The sequence below is a fragment of the Pinus tabuliformis genome, chromosome 7, assembly GCF_031772625.1.
Source record: "Pinus tabuliformis cultivar Carrire ecotype Pingquan chromosome 7, CPIR1, whole genome shotgun sequence".
Taxonomy (NCBI): domain Eukaryota; kingdom Viridiplantae; phylum Streptophyta; class Pinopsida; order Pinales; family Pinaceae; genus Pinus; species Pinus tabuliformis.
In genome coordinates, this window is record NC_142293.1 from 651,958,759 (window position 1) to 651,977,625 (window position 18,867).

Below are 18,867 nucleotides of genomic sequence, written 5' to 3' on the forward strand. Positions count from 1 at the left end.
ATCCCCAGTGATCGTCCGTTGGCTCACTTCTTTTGATATGTCAAGAAATTCTATCCTTTTTGTCATCTTATGAATAAAATATTTTTGTTTGAACTGGTTATTCTTATTTGTAACTAGGATTTTAATGTTCCATACTATCCGGGTTTTTATCTTTTTTAGTAATTTTATCCATGTTCTACAAAGTTTATAGATGTTCTTTTCATGTCCATTTTTGGTCCCTGTTAGTTAATTTTGTGATGGATGTTGTTGTTGGCATTGGTGATGTCCATACCTTTGAGGTTTTTTTGGGTCATATATATGTAAATGTACTCCTCTTTCTTAATGAAAAGGATGATTTCCCTTCTCTAGAAAATATTACCCTATAAAAGGGTTGGTGTTTAGGAGTTACGAGACTCAGCAACTTTACAGTTACGAGTCAGACTAACCCATATTCCTGTACTCTGTTTTCCTACATGACAAAGTGATAAACAGAGGAAATGAAGATTTTTTGAATATTTCCACCATTGATACAACCCATATGCAGTTCTAGGCAGGTAGAAACCATGTTTCTACCCCAAAATATCAACCATATGAAAAGGATGATCGAGTACATGGAGGCAAGACTTGACCCTACCGTCCTCCTTCAGGGCTCCTGATATTTCTCAACAAAATATGGCAGTGAAAGTTTGCTACCTGTGAACAATGAATGAAACCAATATCTAGTGGTAACAACAACCTCCAAACACGTTAGAAGGCAGTGAAGTGACAGGGCTAAGCTGGTCATGACAAGGGTCTCTAAGATGCGTTTGGTGTGGTGAGACCCGCACAACACGTGGAGATATTTCCTTAACAGAGGATGATCATGATGCTAGCTTGGTTCAAAGTTCATATACTTTGTTTGTTCTACAACTACGTATGCATATATATGCTCTTAGGTATACTACTAGGGAAAATTATCCATGCTTACAAGTAGTGGAAAGACTGAACTGTAAGTCTCATCATAAGTCGTCAAAATGGCCATAGATTTGTTCAATAGCACAATGCCTGACCTGCAAAACATAAACCCCGTTTGTTAATAACATCTGGAGCTCCTTCTATTAGGGGATCTCCCTGCTACTAATTATTTCCAAAGCTCATATTTCATCTCAAATTATGGGTTGTTTATATGTTGTGTCATCCTTTCTTGTCTTCCTCATTGGAGTCTTTTATTATCAGGTGGAAATGTGCTTCTGAATTGGGTCTACATGGTCTTCTAGCATATGAATGGGACAATTTTGTTAAGAATCTTATTCTCAATGGTCTAATCTTATCATAGGAGGATGGTTCAATTTCTTGTGCTTGGAACACCTCATTTTGGAAAATAACTTCTTGCCATGCCTATAATTCTATATCAGCATGTTCTTCCCTTCCCATGGTAAATTGGTGGTATAATAAGTTTCGGGACTGTCTTATTGCTCCAAAAATGAAATTATTCATATGATTGGATTTAGAGAATTAGATATAAACATGGAACCCTCTATTGTGCAAAGGATTATCTAGGCCAAATATATGTATCCTCTATTCAAAGGACTTTGAATATGTCAATCACTTATTTTTTCTGTGTGATTTTCCATGGAACTTTGGACTGCAACCATCAATATTTTGGACCTTGTTCCAATGTATCATATTGACCATTTCCTTTTCTTATGTGAGAAAAACATGGGTAATTATAAATCCTTTCCTATCTTCATCGCTTGGGGTGTCTAGAAGGTTCAGAATAAACATATCTTTGAAAGCAGAGATCTCTGACATCCTGCCTCATATTATGGGTTTCTTCTCTGTATGTCAAGCCTTTGAATCCTCCTCGTAGTCACTCATGCTTCCCTCATAGTCCTCTATCTATAAATGTAGGTTTCTTTGATGATGCATATCATTTAGGTGTATGTGGAGGGGGTGCCATCAGTTTCCTCCCTAGAAATGGGTCTTATCATATTTGGTTGAATATTGGTTCAGAGTCTAATACCAAGGCAGAGGTTTCTGTAGTTTGGGCCCTTTTATATATTGAAACATCATTGAACATTATCTCCTATCAGATTTATGGAGATTCCAAGTTTGTGATGGACTGGATAATGGAGAAGGGGAGTTTTAAGGTTCTTTCCCTCAAGCACTAGATGTAACATATTTAAATTCTTAAGGGTCTCTTTCATAATCTATTATTCTAGCATATTTTGAGGGAATGTAACCAACATGCGGACTATATGTCCAAAAAATATCTACGGGTGGAGGAAGGCCACCTTTTATTTGAAGAACCAGGAGGCTTACAATTATTGAGAAGGGGATATGTTCATATCCCCAGTGATCTTCAGTTGGCTCACTTCTTTTGATATGTCAAGAAATTCTATCCTTTTTGTCATCTTATGAATAAAATATTTTTGTTTGAACTGGTTATTCTTGTTTGTAACTAGGATTTTAATGTTCCATACTATCCGGGTTTTTATCTTTTTTAGTAATTTTATCCATGTTCTACAAAGTTTATAGATGTTCTTTTCATGTCCATTTTTGGTCCTTGTTAGTTAATTTTGTGATGGATGTTGTTGTTGGCATTGGTGATGTCCATACCTTTGAGGTTTTTTGGGTCATATATATGTAAATGTACTCCTCTTTCTTAATGAAAAGGATGATTTCTCTTCTCTAGAAAATATTACCCTATAAAAGGGTTGGTGTTTAGGAGTTACGAGACTCAGCAACTTTACAGTTACGATTCAGACTAACCCATATTCCTGTACTCCGTTTTCCTACATGACAAAGTGATAAACAGAGGAAATGAAGATTTTTTGAATATTTCCGCCATTGATACAACCCATATGCAGCTCTAGGCAGGTAGAAACCATGTTCCTAACCAAAAATATCAACCATATGAAAAGGATGATCGAGTACATGGAGGCAAGGCTTGACCCTACCCTCCTCCTTCAGGGCTACTGATATTTCTCAAAAAAATATGACAGTGAAATTTTGCTACCTGTGAACAATGAATGAAACCAATATGTAGTGGTAACAACAACCTCCAAACACGTTAGAAGGCAGTGAAGTGACAGGGCTAACCTGGTCATGACAAGGGTCTCTAAGATGCGCTTGGTGTGGTGAGACCCGCACAACACGTGGAGATATTTCCTTAACAGAGGTTGATCATGATGCTAGCTTGGTTCAAGGTTCATATACTTTGTTTGTTCTGCTGCTACGTATGCATATATATGATCTTAGGTATACTACTACTGCAAATTATCCATGCTTACAAGTAGTGGAAAGACTGAACTGTAAGTCCCGTCATAAGTCGTCAAAATGGCCATAGATTTTCTTCAATAGCACAATGCCTGACCTGCAAAACATAAACCCCATTTGTTAATAACATCTGGAGCTCCTTCTATTAGGGGATCTCCCTTCTACTAATTATTTCCAAAGCTCATATTTCATCTCAAATTCTGGGCTGTTTATATATTGTGTCATCCTTTCTTGTCTTCCTCATTGCAGTCTTTTATTATCAGGTGGAAATGTGCTTCTGAATTGGGTCTACATGGTCTTCTAGCATATGAATGGGACAATTTTGTTAAGAATCTTATTCTCAATGGTCTAATATTATCATAGGAGGATGGTTCAATTGCTTGTGCTTGGAACACCTCATTTGGGAAAATAACTTCTTCCCATGCCTATAATTCTATATCATCATGTTCTTCCCTTCCCATGGTAAATTGGTGGTATAATAAGTTCCGGGACTGGCTTATTGCTCCAAAAATGAAATTATTCATATGGTTGGATTTAGAGAATTGGATATAAACATGGGACCCTCTATTGTGCAAAGGATTATCTAGGCCAAATATATGTATCCTCTATTCAAAGGACTTTGAATATGTCAATCACTTATTTTTTCTGTGTGATTTTTCCATGGAACTTTGGACTGCAACCCTCAATATTTTGGACCTTGTTCCAATGTATCATATTGACCATTTCCGTTTCTTATGTGAGAAAAACATGGGTAATTATAAATCCTTTCCTATCTTCATCGCTTGGGGTGTCTAGAAGGTTCAGAATAAACATATCTTTGAAAGTAGAGATCTCTGACATCCTGCCTCATATTATAGGTTTCTTCTCTGTGTGTCAAGCCTTTGAATCCTCCTCGTAGTCACTCCTTATGCTTCCCTCATAGTCCTCTATCTATAAATGTAGGTTTCTTTGATGATGCATATCATTTAGGTGTATGTGGAGGGGGTGCCATCAGTTTCCTCCCTAGAAATGTGTCTTATCATATTTGGTTGAATATTGGTTCAGAGTCTAATACCAAGGAAGAGGTTTCTGTAGTTTGGGCCCTTTTATATATTGAAACATCATTGAACATTATCTCCTCTCAGATTTAGGGAGATTCCAAGTTTGTGATGGACTGGATAATGGAGAAGGGGAATTTTAAGGTTCTTTCCCTCAAGCACTAGATGTAACATATTTAAATTCTTAAGGGTCTCTTTCATAATCTATTATTCTAGCATATTTTGAGGGAATGTAACCAACATGCGGACTATATGTCCAAAAAATATCTATGGGTGGAGGAAGGCCACTTTTTATTTGAAGAACCAGGAGGCTTACATTTATTGAGAAGGGGATATGTTCATATCCCCAGTGATCTTCAGTTGGCTCACTTCTTTTGATATGTCAAGAAATTCTATCCTTTTTGTCATCTTATGAATAAAATATTTTTGTTTGAACTGGTTATTCTTATTTGTAACTAGGATTTTAATGTTCCATACTATCCGGGTTTTTATCTTTTTTAGTAATTTTATCCATGTTCTACAAAGTTTATAGATGTTCTTTTCATGTCCATTTTTGGTCCGTGTTAGTTAATTTTGTGATGGATGTTGTTGTTGGCATTGGTGATGTCCATACATTTGACGTTTTTTTGGGTCATATATATGTAAATGTACTCCTCTTTCTTAATGAAAAGGATGATTTCTCTTCTCTAGAAAATATTACCCTATAAAAGGGTTGGTGTTTAGGAGTTACGAGACTCAGCAACTTTACAGTTACGAGTCAGACTAACCCATATTCCTGTACTCTATTTTCCTACATGACAAAGTGATAAATAGAGGAAATGAAGATTTTTTGAATATTTCCACCATTGGTACAACCCATATGCAGTTCTAGGCAGGTAGAAACCATGTTTCTACCCCAAAATATCAACCATATGAAAAGGATGATCTAGTACATGGAGGCAAGGCTTGACCCTACCCTCCTCCTTCAGGGCTCCTGATATTTCTCAACAAAATATGGCAAGGAAAGTTTGCTACCTGTGAACAATGAATGAAACCAATATCTAGTGGTAACAACAACCTCCAAACACGTTAGAAGGCAGTGAAGTTACAGGGCTAACCTGGTCATGACAAGGGTCTCTAAGATGCGTTTGGTGTGGTGAGACCCCCACAACACGTGGAGATATTTCCTTAACAGAGGTTGATCATGATGCTAGCTTGGTTCAAGGTTCATATACTTACTCTGTTTGTTCTGCTGCTACGTATGCATATATATGCTCTTAGGTATACTACTAGATATACTACTGGAACTAGAACTGTTAGTGTCGCTTCAAAAAAAATTAGTGAATTAGCAATAACATAGTAGTGAGCTTGAGTGGACCCTCAGGGGGACTCTACACCAGCTAGGATCTATCCACCTAACTATTTTCAACATCATGCAATGCCAAAAAAAAATTACAGTCTATTCAAGAGTGATTAAAATCTATATTTATCTTTTTCCATAAATCAGACACTGACACACAAGACAGAGTTCCGAGTCATCATTATGCTCATACAAAATAAAAATTCAACCTTTCTAACACAAGGGCACAAAAAGAGTTGACAATCGCAGGCATAGTAGAAAAAATATTCACATTTAGAATCAATTTTGAAAAATGACGTCCATTTGCAGAGTTTTGCGTACCACCACCTTTACACATTAAGCTTTGCTCTTAGTATCCTTCTCTACATACACGAAAAAGTTGTCTCCCATATATTTTTCTCTCATGGCTATTTACTCTCACATTTCTGACTTGATCTAACGTAATTCTCCATCTGCTGTACCCACTCCCCATGAGAGAATTGTCTTACAAAAATATATCAAATTTAGCCAATTATCAAACCATAGGTCAATTGGGTGTAGCTCCAATTATTGAGTAAGGGTTCTTGCTTCAGAGAACTACAACTTCCACCTTCAGATTTCCAGAAAAGGTGATCATGTTTCTGACTCATTTACAATAAGGACTGCTTCGGAAGTCTGTCGTAATTAAGGGCTAATTGATACCATAATTCTGAGCCTCAATGTTTCAGCCATTGTCTCACCTAAGTGACATCAATAGGACCGCAGGCATATAAATGCAAGCTATTAAGAAATCTAAATTTTTCTGTTGAGGCAAATTTCCAGAATAATATAAAGCCAAGTGAATAACTCTAATATTGATTTTCATGACTTGCTTCAGAATTTGCTCACAACTGTAATGGCTTTGTCCTGGTCCAACGATGATTCAGAGATCTGAAATGGATCGATGCTTGAAATTAGGTTCATAACTAAGGCTGAAAATATATCCCTTGGTCCTTGAAATAATCCAATATCACAATAGCTAATGAATTCCCTTCAATTTACTTAGGATTCTGCTTTAGACTTGATGATACAAATAGTAAAGTTCAGGATTTGAAGATAGCAGAGTTGAAGGATCTCAAATTGTTTAAAGTATTGAGTAAGGGTTCTTGCTTCAGAGAACTGCAACTTCCACCTTTATATTTCCAGAAGAAGGTGATCATGTTTCTGACTCATTTACAATAAGGACTGCTTCGAAAGTCTGTCGTAATTAAGGGCTAATCGATACCATAATTCTGAGCCTCAATGTTTCAGCCATTCTCTCACCTAAGTGACATCAATAGGACCGCAGGCATATAAATGTAAGCTATTAATAAATCTAAAGTTTTCTATTGAGGCAAATTTCCAGAATAATATCAACCCAAGTGAATAACTCTAATATTGATTTTCATGACTTGCTTCAGAATTTGCTCACAGCTGTAATGGCTTTGTCCTGGTCCAAGGATGATTTAGAGATCTAAAATGGATCCATGCTTGAAATTAGGTTCATAACTAAGGCTGAAAATATATCCCTTGGTCCTTGAAATAATCCAGTATGACAATAGCTACTGAATGCCCTTAAATTTACTTAGGATTCTCCTTTAGACTTGATGATACAAATAGTAAGTTCAGGATTTGAAGACAGCAGAGTTGAAGGATCTCGAATTGTTCAAAGTATTGAGTAAGGGTTCTTGCTTCAGAGAACTACAACTTCCACCTTCAGATTTCCAGAAGAAGGTGATCATGTTTCTGACTCATTTACAATAAGGACTGCTTCAAAATTCTGTCGTAATTAAGGGCTAATCGATACCATAATTCTGAGCCTCAATTTTTCAGCCATTGTCTCACCTAAGTGACATCAATAGGACCGCAGGCATATAAATGTAAGCTATTAAGAAATCTAAAGTTTTCTATTGAGGCAAATTTCCAGAATAATATCAAGCCAAGTGAATAACTCTTATATTGATTTTCATGACTTGCTTCAGAATTTGCTCACAACTGTAATGGCTTTGTCCTGGTCCAAGGATGATTTAAAGATCTGAAATGGATCCATGCATGAAATTAGGTTCATAACTAAGGCTGAAAATATATCCCTTGGTCCTTGAAATAATCCAGTATGACAATAGCTAATGAATTCCCTTCAATTTACTTAGGATTCTGCTTTAGAATCGATGATACAAATAGTAAGTTCAGGATTTGAAGACAACAGAGTTGAAGGATCTCGAATTGTTCAAAGTATTGAGTAAGGGTTCTTGCTTCAGAGAACTGCAACTTCCACCTTCCGATTTCCAGAAGAAGGTGATCATGAATTCTTATCAACAAACTTCTAAGTGATTTTTTTTTCTCTTACTTGGGCTTGTCCTCACCTGAGCTCTGATACCATGTTAAATTTTGATTAACATGTTCTTTTCTTAGGACAATCACTTCAATGATCTACATCAACCTATCAGGGGATTCCTAAACCTTAATATGCCATGTTACATTCAAAAAGGGAAAAAATGAACTTACTCTGGAGGCAGTTGTCCTCTACAATATTGAAAAATACAAGCTACTTGACATATCATTCTGATAGGAATAAAATAAATTTACATTTTGTTGTTTCCATATCCTCGTCCTCTTTAAGATTGTTCGAGCTACTTGACATCATTTTGTCTTGCCTTGAAGTTCTTTGAAGTACATTGATAAGCAGAAAAACCTTTATCGCTTCCGAAACATCTTCACCATGCACTTTCTAGGTAGAAATGTTAGGACGTCTTATTATTTTCAATGGCATATTACCACAAGAACGCCTGAGATGAGGGATACCCTGATTATGTCCAGAACAGATACAAATTGGTGTATTTTCAATGGTATATTACCACAAGTCTTCTTATTTTCAATAGCATATTACCACAAGAACACTTGAGATGAGAGATACCCAGATTACGTCCAGAAAAGATACAAATTGGTGGTTCTTTTAGTGACCTATCCCTAGCATCTAAGATACCCTTACTACACTAGTTCTCCACACAAACTGCATTTCCATCTACAAATCGAGACATAAGTTGAATGAAATAATTCACTGTGTCTTTGTTGTGAAGGTTGATTCAACCATAAGTCCAACATTTTGCTCTTGATAACCTGTTTAGTTGAGGCCACATAGCTTAGGACAAAACCAACTAGCATTTTCGCCAATTGGACTAGACGATGTTATTGATATAGAACAAAAATCCCCACAGTTTTTGTTTGGAATACTCGTATGGTACTTTTTTAAGCAGAGAACAATTGTACAATGACTGGCATTTTACAGACGTGATGTCTTAATTTTGGTTGATAAATGCTCTGTTTTATAAGCTCTGCATTTATAAGCTCTGTTTTGGTTGATAAGACATTTATTTATCATAAGATGTGAATTTTATAAGTGGTTTGAATTTATTTTTTGTTTGACATACACTGATATAGATCATCAGTTCGAGGTGTCCTTCAGAAACCTGACTCCTTGATGCATTTGTTAGTGCTTCCGCTTGTTATTAGTTGCTTGTCCCTATCTGCAGGAAAATTTTAATTTCTATGGACCTCTTCCACTTAGAAAAACACAACGTAAGGTCTTGATCTCCATTGAATCCATTCCCTCTAGTTCCATAGTGTTGGCATAAATAATTTTAGCTACTGCCTGCTCTTTGGGTATCCCTACAATTCGTATACCGTGGCTCAATGCAGTGATGATTCAGACAAGTGTATAATGTGATTTGAAGGACACCTTATCTCATTTGCAGTGAACATTGATTTAAACTAGTGTGTAATGAGATTTCATGTTTCTTACTATACTCTGTCTTCAAATTAAAAGTCCATCCATGCTGCATAACAGTACCAATTTCTTGGTGATCCAACCATACTCTGTCTTCAAATTTAACAGTCCATCCATGTTGCATAACAGTACTAGTTCTTGGTGATCCAACCATCATGGATATTGCAGCTTATGGTAATTCCATTTTTAAGTGTTCGTTAGTAGTACTTTCCAATCAGGGAATTCCTAAACCTTAATATGTTGTGTTAAATTCAAAGATACTTTCAAATCAGGGGATTCCTAAACCTTAATATGCCATGTTACATTCAAAAAGGGAAAAAATGAACTTACTCTGAAGGCATTTGTCCTTTAAATTACCACACTTCGAGACTATCATTCATTTTACTTCAAAGTGGGAAGAGGTGAAATTTTAGCCTACCAAGACTTTCAGTGAGAAGATAATAATAATAAACACAAATAATTAAAAAAAAAAATCACTGGAAGATCATAACCCAGAATGTCAAGCCTAAGATCAAGGAAATCTTAAAGATGATATAAAAGATGTTCCAATTTGGTGTCAAAACGTTAGTAGAAGTGATTTCACTATTAAACAAGGTATAAGGTAATTATGGAATCTCAATTTTCAAGAGAAGTGAGTGGTGGTGGGATTTATTATGATAACTGCATTTTCCTTTGGAAATTATAATTACATTGTAGTTAGCTTTATCAAATTAACTTCTCACTTGGGCAAGTGGAATTAAAATAGGTTAGGTTGGGCCTCATCAATGTCTGTTGTGCAAAAACAATGAGGAAAATGTTCATCATTTGTTTATCTCTTGTCGTTATATTGTTCAAATCCTATTTAAATTTTTCATTGACCTCAAGCCAAAGGTTCCTTGGTCCTATGTTATTTTGATGGAATGTGTATAAGTTTGGTTCTTTAATAATTTTCTTAAATGCTTTGAAGCTCTTGTAGTGTTATTCATATATGGTATTTGGTAAACAAAGAACTATAGCATTTTTCAAGACAAGGACATTCTTATTTCTATTACTGTTGGCTCTATTATATCTAGCGCATTAAAGGTTGGAGGATATAGCCACAAGGAAGCCTAAGCTATCAGTAATGATAGCTTTGGATTTTGAGTTTATTTATTTATGGTGTTAGTTAAGACCATCTCTGCATTTGTGGGGTATGTGTTTTTCTTTTTCTCATTCCTGATCACTATTTCCATATTCAATATTCTCTCGATAGAGGATCAACTAACCAAGCATAGTTTACTTCCCTAAGAAAACTTATTGAGGTTGTTATGCTTAGAGGTGTTAAGAAGTTGCAGATCATGAGTTATTCCAACCTTGTATTGATTAGGCCAATAGGAAAGCATCAATTAATAAATATAAATCTATGTCATTTGTTGGTGGACTTTTATAGCTCAATTATATCTTTTAAATGAAATTCTTTCATGAACATTCTTCACGAACTCAACACTTCAACAGACTTTGACAAATATTCTTTCAGGGACATTCTTCATGAACTCAATACTTCAGCGAATGAGTTATCAAAGGGGACTTTGACTTTGTCCCCTGTTGCCATAAATATTTACAAGTTCTTGACGGTGTGATGAAAGATTTTACAGACTTCTTTTTGAAGTCTTCCTATAATGTCCCTTATGTTATAAAGTAAGGATTTTTTTGAAGAAGATAAGGTTATATAACCTGAGGTAGTAGATAGATTGGAAAAGGGGTTTTTTGTAAAGCTAATTAATCACGTATAGTGGAAAGGCCCATAGGGAATGAATTTTTAGTTGTGAACAGATAACGTCTATGAAAACGTATATGTTATGTCTCCAATGCATGAGGATCACCTGTCTTCCATTAGTATTTTGAGTTTGTACTTGGAACATATGATCAAACTGTCCCTGTTAGCAAACTGTCTGTTAGCAATGGGTCAATGTAGTGATCATTCAGACAAGTGCATAATGTGATTTGAAGGACACCTTATCTCATTTGCAGTGAACATTGATTTAAACTAGCGCATAATGAGATTTCATGTTTCTTACTATACTCTGTCTTCGAATTTAACAATCCATCCATGCTACATAACAGTACTAGTTTCTTGGTGATCCAACCATACTCTGTCTTCAAATTTAACAGTCCATCCATGCTGCATAACAGTACTAGTTTCTTGGTGATCCAACCATCATGGATATCGCAGCGTATGGTAATTCCATTTTTAAGTGTTCGTTAGTAGTACTTTCCAATCAGGGAATTCATAAACCTTAATATGTTGTGTTAAATTCAAAGATACTTTCCTATCAAGGGATTCCTAAACCTTAATATGCCATGTTACATTCAAAAAGGGAAAAAATGAACTTACTCTGGAGGCAGTTGTCCTCTCAATTACCACACTTTGAGACTATCATTTATTTGCAATTAATCAATTAGAAATAGAGAGATTTTTACTGTCCTACATCTCGATTGTCTTCTTCATCTTTTCCTAGTGCTTTTCTCATGGTTGTGCATGTTGAAGCTGCTTCTCCTTTGAAGGTATGAAAGAACCATGGAAATAGGTATCAAAGACAAAAATGGTCCTGCTGAGACTCAAATGGTGAAGATAAATAGATATTGATGACGAGTTTATGTGAAATTCATGGAGCAAACCTTTAATCGAAACATTTTGAAAGAGAATGGATGAGGACATAAAGAGATAAAGAAATGGGATGGTTTCAAAGAGAAAGAAGTCAACAACAACGGAAAATGGGAGAACAAACAAACGAGGAAGAAGAATGAAAATGAGTAAGCTTTTTTTCAAATCAACAAAATTTATAAACGAGAGGAGACAATTCTGTTTATTCCCTCGATCTTATTTTTCCTTTCTTTGTTTTGCGTACCACCACCTTTGCACATTAAGCCTTGCTCTTAGTATCCTTCTCTAGGAAGCAAGTAGCGAAGGACTATCAGGAGAGAAAGGAATCGAATTAGGAGATAAGCGCAAGATAGAGGTTGGTCTCCTTTGTTCTTCTCTCATCTATATTTCATAAAGGAAAAACGAAAGTAGCTTTACTTTGTTTGTTTCTAAGGTAGCTACCACACCTTAGTGGGATAAGAAGTTCTGTGTAGACACCTTTCCCTGTAACAAAATGGCGACTCCGCTGGGGAGCAACTAGGTTGTTTGTTTATCTTCCTTGTTGTTTATTTTATAAGCTTACAGACGGAGTCTGAAGTCAAGCCAGGTAGCTTTCGAACTACATTTGCTATGCAAATGAAAAGTAGATAAATGCCGCTTCAGTCAATCTCCGGGATTTGTTTATGAATTAAACAACTGATTTACAAACTCTCTAATTGCCCCTGTGGTAGCTCCAATAACCTCCTTAGATTTACCCCTGATTTTTGGTTTACTGATTACCATTTGCTTGGCCAAAACCCCTGAACTGAACTGCAAACGGTGACCTGGAACCCAAGCAAAGTCTCGTCTCTAGCCCAGCGCAGGCTCTGTTATGTTAATCTAAAATTCAGCGCACTTCCCGAGTGTAGTAGGTGCACTGCATTTCAAGTTCACTGTGTTACAGGTGCGCTGATCAGACTAGGCATTGTTCCTCAGTTTTGGTTTCTGTGTTCATTCTTTTCAGTTCAATTCATGAGTTTTGTTGTTTGTAATCAGTATATCTCTGTTTGAAACCCCTTTCCTTGCTGATATTCCACCTCCATTGTGCAAAATAACTGTAAATGTTTTTGTGTATTTGTTGAGTCATTTTCAGTTCTCCTTTGCAAAAACTAACGTAATTGTATTGTCGTTTCTTGATTTGAAAGTGTCGCAAGTGTTGTTTTCAGTCATAGGAGAGAGTTTGGTTGCTCTTGATAGTTGATTACCCTGTTACTATTGTATTTGGTATGAATTTGTAGTTTTTCTAGTGTCGAAAGCAAGTATTCATTTCCAAATCGTAAATTGTTGTGATTGTCTTCATTTTTTATTTTGAAAAGAAACTTGTTAGTAACTCTCGCTTGAAAAGTAATTCAGATTTGCGCATTAGCTTTCTTTTTATCATTCACATACTAAGAAAGCCAAAAACAAATACATGCATGTGCATTTGCATTTAGACTGTTTGATTGGTTTGATTTGCATTTGAATTTAGAGGGGAAGTACCCAGTGGGTTTCCTCCTGGAAATTCATTATGCAGAGCAAAAAAAGGAATATCAAACCACAAATGGGACATCTGAATTCGCTATGTCTAAGTGCCTACTTTGCTGCAATCAATAGCCTTTTCTAACTATGTTTATTTTCTTTCTTAACTGTGCCAAGCACTATGTTACAATGTCAACTATGGCATTCTAGTATCTTCTATTTTTCATTTTCAAATACTATATCTAGCTGCTGCATTGCTGTATTCTTCGTGTGCCAAATGCTTCATCGTTGCTGCACTAATAGCCATGCCTTTTGCTGATATTAACCATGCCAATTGTGTGATGGTATTTGATAAATGTTTATAAGTCTGTTAACTGTGTTTTAATCATTATCATATTATCCTGTTCGAGCTTATTCGTCTCTTGTGCCAAATTCCAGTGTAGTAAGTTTTAATGCTTCTCTTTATTGCATTTCAGAAAAAAATGGTCGTCTAAGTTTTATTAAGCATTGCACTCAAATGAAAATACCCTCTCCTATCACACTCTAATATTTTCTTTTGTTGCTTCTGGAGGTAGAAAACATAAAGATGCTTCTCTCTTTTATTCAAATACTTTTTTGCATTTAATATGATTGGGTTCACTTGAACAGGTGCAGTAGCTTGTGCTGAGCACCCCCTATAAAGATCTGATGCAGTCTACTCGGTTCATCTACTTTCTCCTTGGCCTTTGACTTCTGTCTTTTCTGCATATATTCTGATCCCCTCTATGTCAGCCATGTTGGGGGCACAGGGCTGCCTCCCTTCTTCCTCGTACAATGATTGGTTTAACAGCCCCTCCAAGGTTCCCTGTCTACACCAGGAACTTGGTCACATATTTTGATTTTATCCATCTTCCTCCCTCCAGTTAAATGCCACCTCAAACATGTAACCCTACAACAAATCCAAAGCTGCCCACTAGATCCATCATCCACTACCCATTGTGTGAATGTGTGGCTTGAATAGATGGACCACCACCATAATGTCAACATAGGAGCAACTTTAAAGATCCCCTATGCACTAAATGCCTAGATCCAATTGAAATATGAAGTTATGAACAAAATAGACCCTTGGCCCAAAGTCCAGTATAGCCATCAACATAATTAAAACCTTGAAGGGTGAGTCACATCAACAAAACAATGAACAATAAATGATATGGCACCTGAACATCTGCACCGTAGTAGAACAGCGAGAGTCATCATTGATTAGCTTTGAAGGCCATCCCAAAACATTGGGAAACATAAATATCACTGGAAGTTCCATCCTTCATTACCATCATCCTGAGGTCACCACATATTAGATAACCCCAAGAGGATGCAAGGTACCTTTTCATCCAAAGTATGCTCTACTAGATGTAGTTGTGGCAGTGGCATAGCCAAACTTAGCACCTCTCCCTTATTTCTCAGACTCACTGACTTGTACTTTGTCACTACTCAAACCCTTGTCTTGAGCATTGGGATGGCACAAGTAGCAAAGTTGATGATCATCAGCCGGGACCCTACTCATTATGAAAAAGGCACCTCTTCAGTGCTCAAGTAGCTAACAAAATGCTCAAGATCCATTGCAACTTTGTCCACTTGGGCATGTATTTGTAGGGAATAATTATTCACAACTGTGGATTTGTTAGACCTACAGAAATCTCATTGATCAGACATAGTTCCTAGTTCGTAGTGGACTTGACTTCAAAGATGTATCAAACTTGTACTTCGTGTTTTGTAATGCACCTTAACGGTAGTACAGCATGTGCTCCGTTGAATTATCACATTTTCACTTCCCAGTGATAAGGGATATACATGACTGTATATATCTTCTAATGTATAACCTATGCACACCTATGATGTAATGATTAATCCTAGGAGCAACCAAATATGAGAACTTAACTGCCAGTTTTGTTCCCAGGTAGGAATATCAACAAACCATTTTCTTTAAATCATTCTACTTTAGAGTGGGATGAGGTGAAATTTTAGCCTACCAAGACGTTTAGTGAGAAGATAATAATAATAAACACAAATAATTAAAAAAAAAAAAATCACTAGAAGATCATAACCCAGAAGCTAGTACTCCAGAAGAATTTCCAGAGGACCCCAAGCTAGTGGAAATCTCCAAGTAAAAAGAATGCTAACGTGTTGTCAAGGAAATCTGTAATAAAAAAGAATGTCACGCTATGCTTTAGTCTCAGGCCTCTCCAAGAAAACATATATGTTATGTCTCCAATGCATGAGGATCACCTATATTCCATTAGTATTTTGAGTTTGTACTTGGAACATATGATCAAACTGTCCCTGTTAGCAAACTGTCTTGGTTATCAAACTCTCTGTTAGCAAACTGTCCCTGTGCCTTCTTATCTGGTGAGCCAAACTCCTTTTGTTTCCATGTATCACAATTTGGGTAGAGAGTGCCACCTTTCATGCTTCCTCTCCTTGGGACTTTTTATTGATGATGTTATTGAGGTGTAGAGGGATTCCCCCCCCCCCTTGAAACATACTCAAAGAGTTCCTTTGTCTTTTGAAACTGCTTGCTTAGCCATTTGATTGACTTGGGAGTTGAATCTTTTTCTAACCTGAAAATAGTGGTCTTATTTAAATACATTGAGTAGCAGGACCATTTTATGATAGATGCATGCCAGGGCTTAAGAGGAAGGAGCTCTTTCCTGCTTCAGTGATCTTGTGATTGTGTTGGAGTCCTCAACTGAAATTTCTTGCTTAGCCATCTGATTGACTTGGCAGTTGAATCTTTTTCTAACCTGAAAATAGTGGACTTATTTAAATGCATTGAGTAGCAGGACCATTTTATGATAGATGCATGCTAGGGCTTAGGAGGAGGGAACTGCTTCAGTGATATTGTGATTATGTTGGAGTCCTCAACAATAACTACATCCCTTTGCACAATGTCCTTCAGGAACCTGACTCCTTGATACATTATTAGTGCTTCCATTTGTTATTAGTTGCTTGTCCCTATCTCCAGGAAAATTTTAATTTCTAGGGACTTCTTCCACTCAGAAAAACACAACGTAAGGTCTTGATCTCCATTGAATCCATTCCCTCTAGTTCCATAGTGTTGGCATAAAATTTTTTAGCTACTGCTACTCTTTGGATATCCTTACAATTCGTATATTGTGGCTCAATGCAGTGATGATTCAAACTAGTTTATAATGTGATTTGAAGGACACCTTATCTTATTTGTAGTGAACATTGATTTAAACTAGTGCGTAATGAGATTTTATGTTTTTTACTAAACTCTGTCTTCAAATTTAGAAAAATTCCTTCCTGCCACTTATGCCACGACACCTCTATCTTGGCACAAAATCACACATATTTCAAGATCATTGGCTTCTTAGGTTGGTTTTATTGAATTCCAACTATGGAGGCATGCGTTCTTTTAGCATGAGGAAGAATGTAAGAATGAGATATGTTCTTTCAGCATGAGGAAGAATGTAAGAATTACATGGAAAGAAACTCTCCAAGAAAACGTATATGTTATGTCTCCCATGCATGAGGATAATGTGTCTTCCATATATTATTTTCAGTTTGTACTTGGAGCATATGATCAACAGGGTAGGTGAAAGCAATGTTGAAACTATTGGTATTGGAAAAATATCGGCAAGGGTCCAGAAAACATCTTATTGGCAATATCGGCGAAAATATCAACAAAATATCGGCAAGCATAAAAAATATTTTTTTTTTCAAAATTTTTAACATAGCCGATATTTTGCCGATATTTTGGAAATATCGCGATATTTTCAAAACAAAAAAATATCGCGATATTTTCTCGGCGATATATCGTTTTGCCAAAAATATCGCAATATTTTCGAATCGCCGACATTATCAACAGTGGGTGAAAGAGCCTTTTATACAATGTGGTCAAAAGATAGAGCCTTTGCAAGGGATACAGGGAAGCAATGAATTATTGGTTTATGAGAGGAAGCCCATCCTTTGATAAGAAAACACATGTGATGTTTTTGTATGGAGTTTCTAGATAACTCGTGATAGAATTTTAGGTAACTCCCTTCTTCCAGCTCCATGTAGAGGACCTCTTTTCCTTATAGAGAGACTTATCCCAGACCAAATCCATCTCTTTTACCAAGCTTTCTATCCAAAGCTTGAGATGGTAGGATAGATTTTGTTTCCGCTTTCAATGGTAGGATAGATTTGTGGTATACATAAATCTGGCACTTGCTAGATTTCTCACTCTACAATGTTTCTATCCGCTCGAATTTGCGCTAAAAGGAAATCTAACACATGTTAGATTTTCTTTTACATTGCAACGTTGTTAAGATAGCACACATTAGACTTATTTAGTCCTACAATGTTGTTATGTTCTTGTGTTTGTTCTTGAAGGAAATATAACATGTGTTAGATTTCTTTCAAATTAAATTGTGCTTGAGTTTGTGTTGGAAGAAAATTTAACACAATCTAGAAGTCTTATACTCTACAACGTTGTTGGCGGCAACGTGCTTGTATTTGTGGTAGACATAAATGTAGCACATGTTAGATTTCTCGCTCTACAATGTTGTTGTTGGCAACGTGCTTGCATTTGTGTTAGACATAAATCTAGCAATTGCTATATTTCTCACTCTAGAATATTTCTATGTGCTTGAGTTTGTGCTAAAAGGAAATCTAACACATGTTAGATTTTGTTATACATTGCAATGTTGTTAATCTAGCAAATGTTAGACTTATTTAGTCCTAAAATGTTGTTAGGTTCTTGCGTTTGTGCTAGAAGGAAATATAACATGTTTTATATTTCTTTCAAATTTAAATTTGCTTGTGTTTGTGTTGGAAGAAAATTCAACACAAGTGAGATTTCTTATACTCTACAAGGTTGTTGTTGGCAACATGCTTTTATTTGTGGTAGACATAAATTTAGCACTTGCTATATTTCTCACTCTACAATGTTTCTATGTGCTTGAGTTTGTGCTAAAAGGAAATCTAACACATGTTGGATTTTCTTTTACATTGCAATGTTGTTAATCTAGCACACATTAGACTTATTTAGTCCTAATATGTTGTTATGTTCTTGTGTTTGTGCTAGAAGGAAATATAGCATGTGTTAGAATTCTTTCAAATTTAAATGTGCTTGTGTTTGTGTTGGAAGAAAATTTAACACAAGCTAGATTTCTTATACTCTACAATGTTGTTGTTGGCAACATGCTTGTATTTGTGCTAGACAGAAATCTAGCACTTGCTAGATTTCTCACTCAGTAATGTTTCTATGTGCTCCAATTTGTGCTAAAAGGAAATCTAACAAATGTTAGATTTTATTTTACATTGCAATGTTGTTAATCTAGCACACATTATAGACTTATTTAGTCCTACAATGTTGTTATGTTCTTGTGTTTGT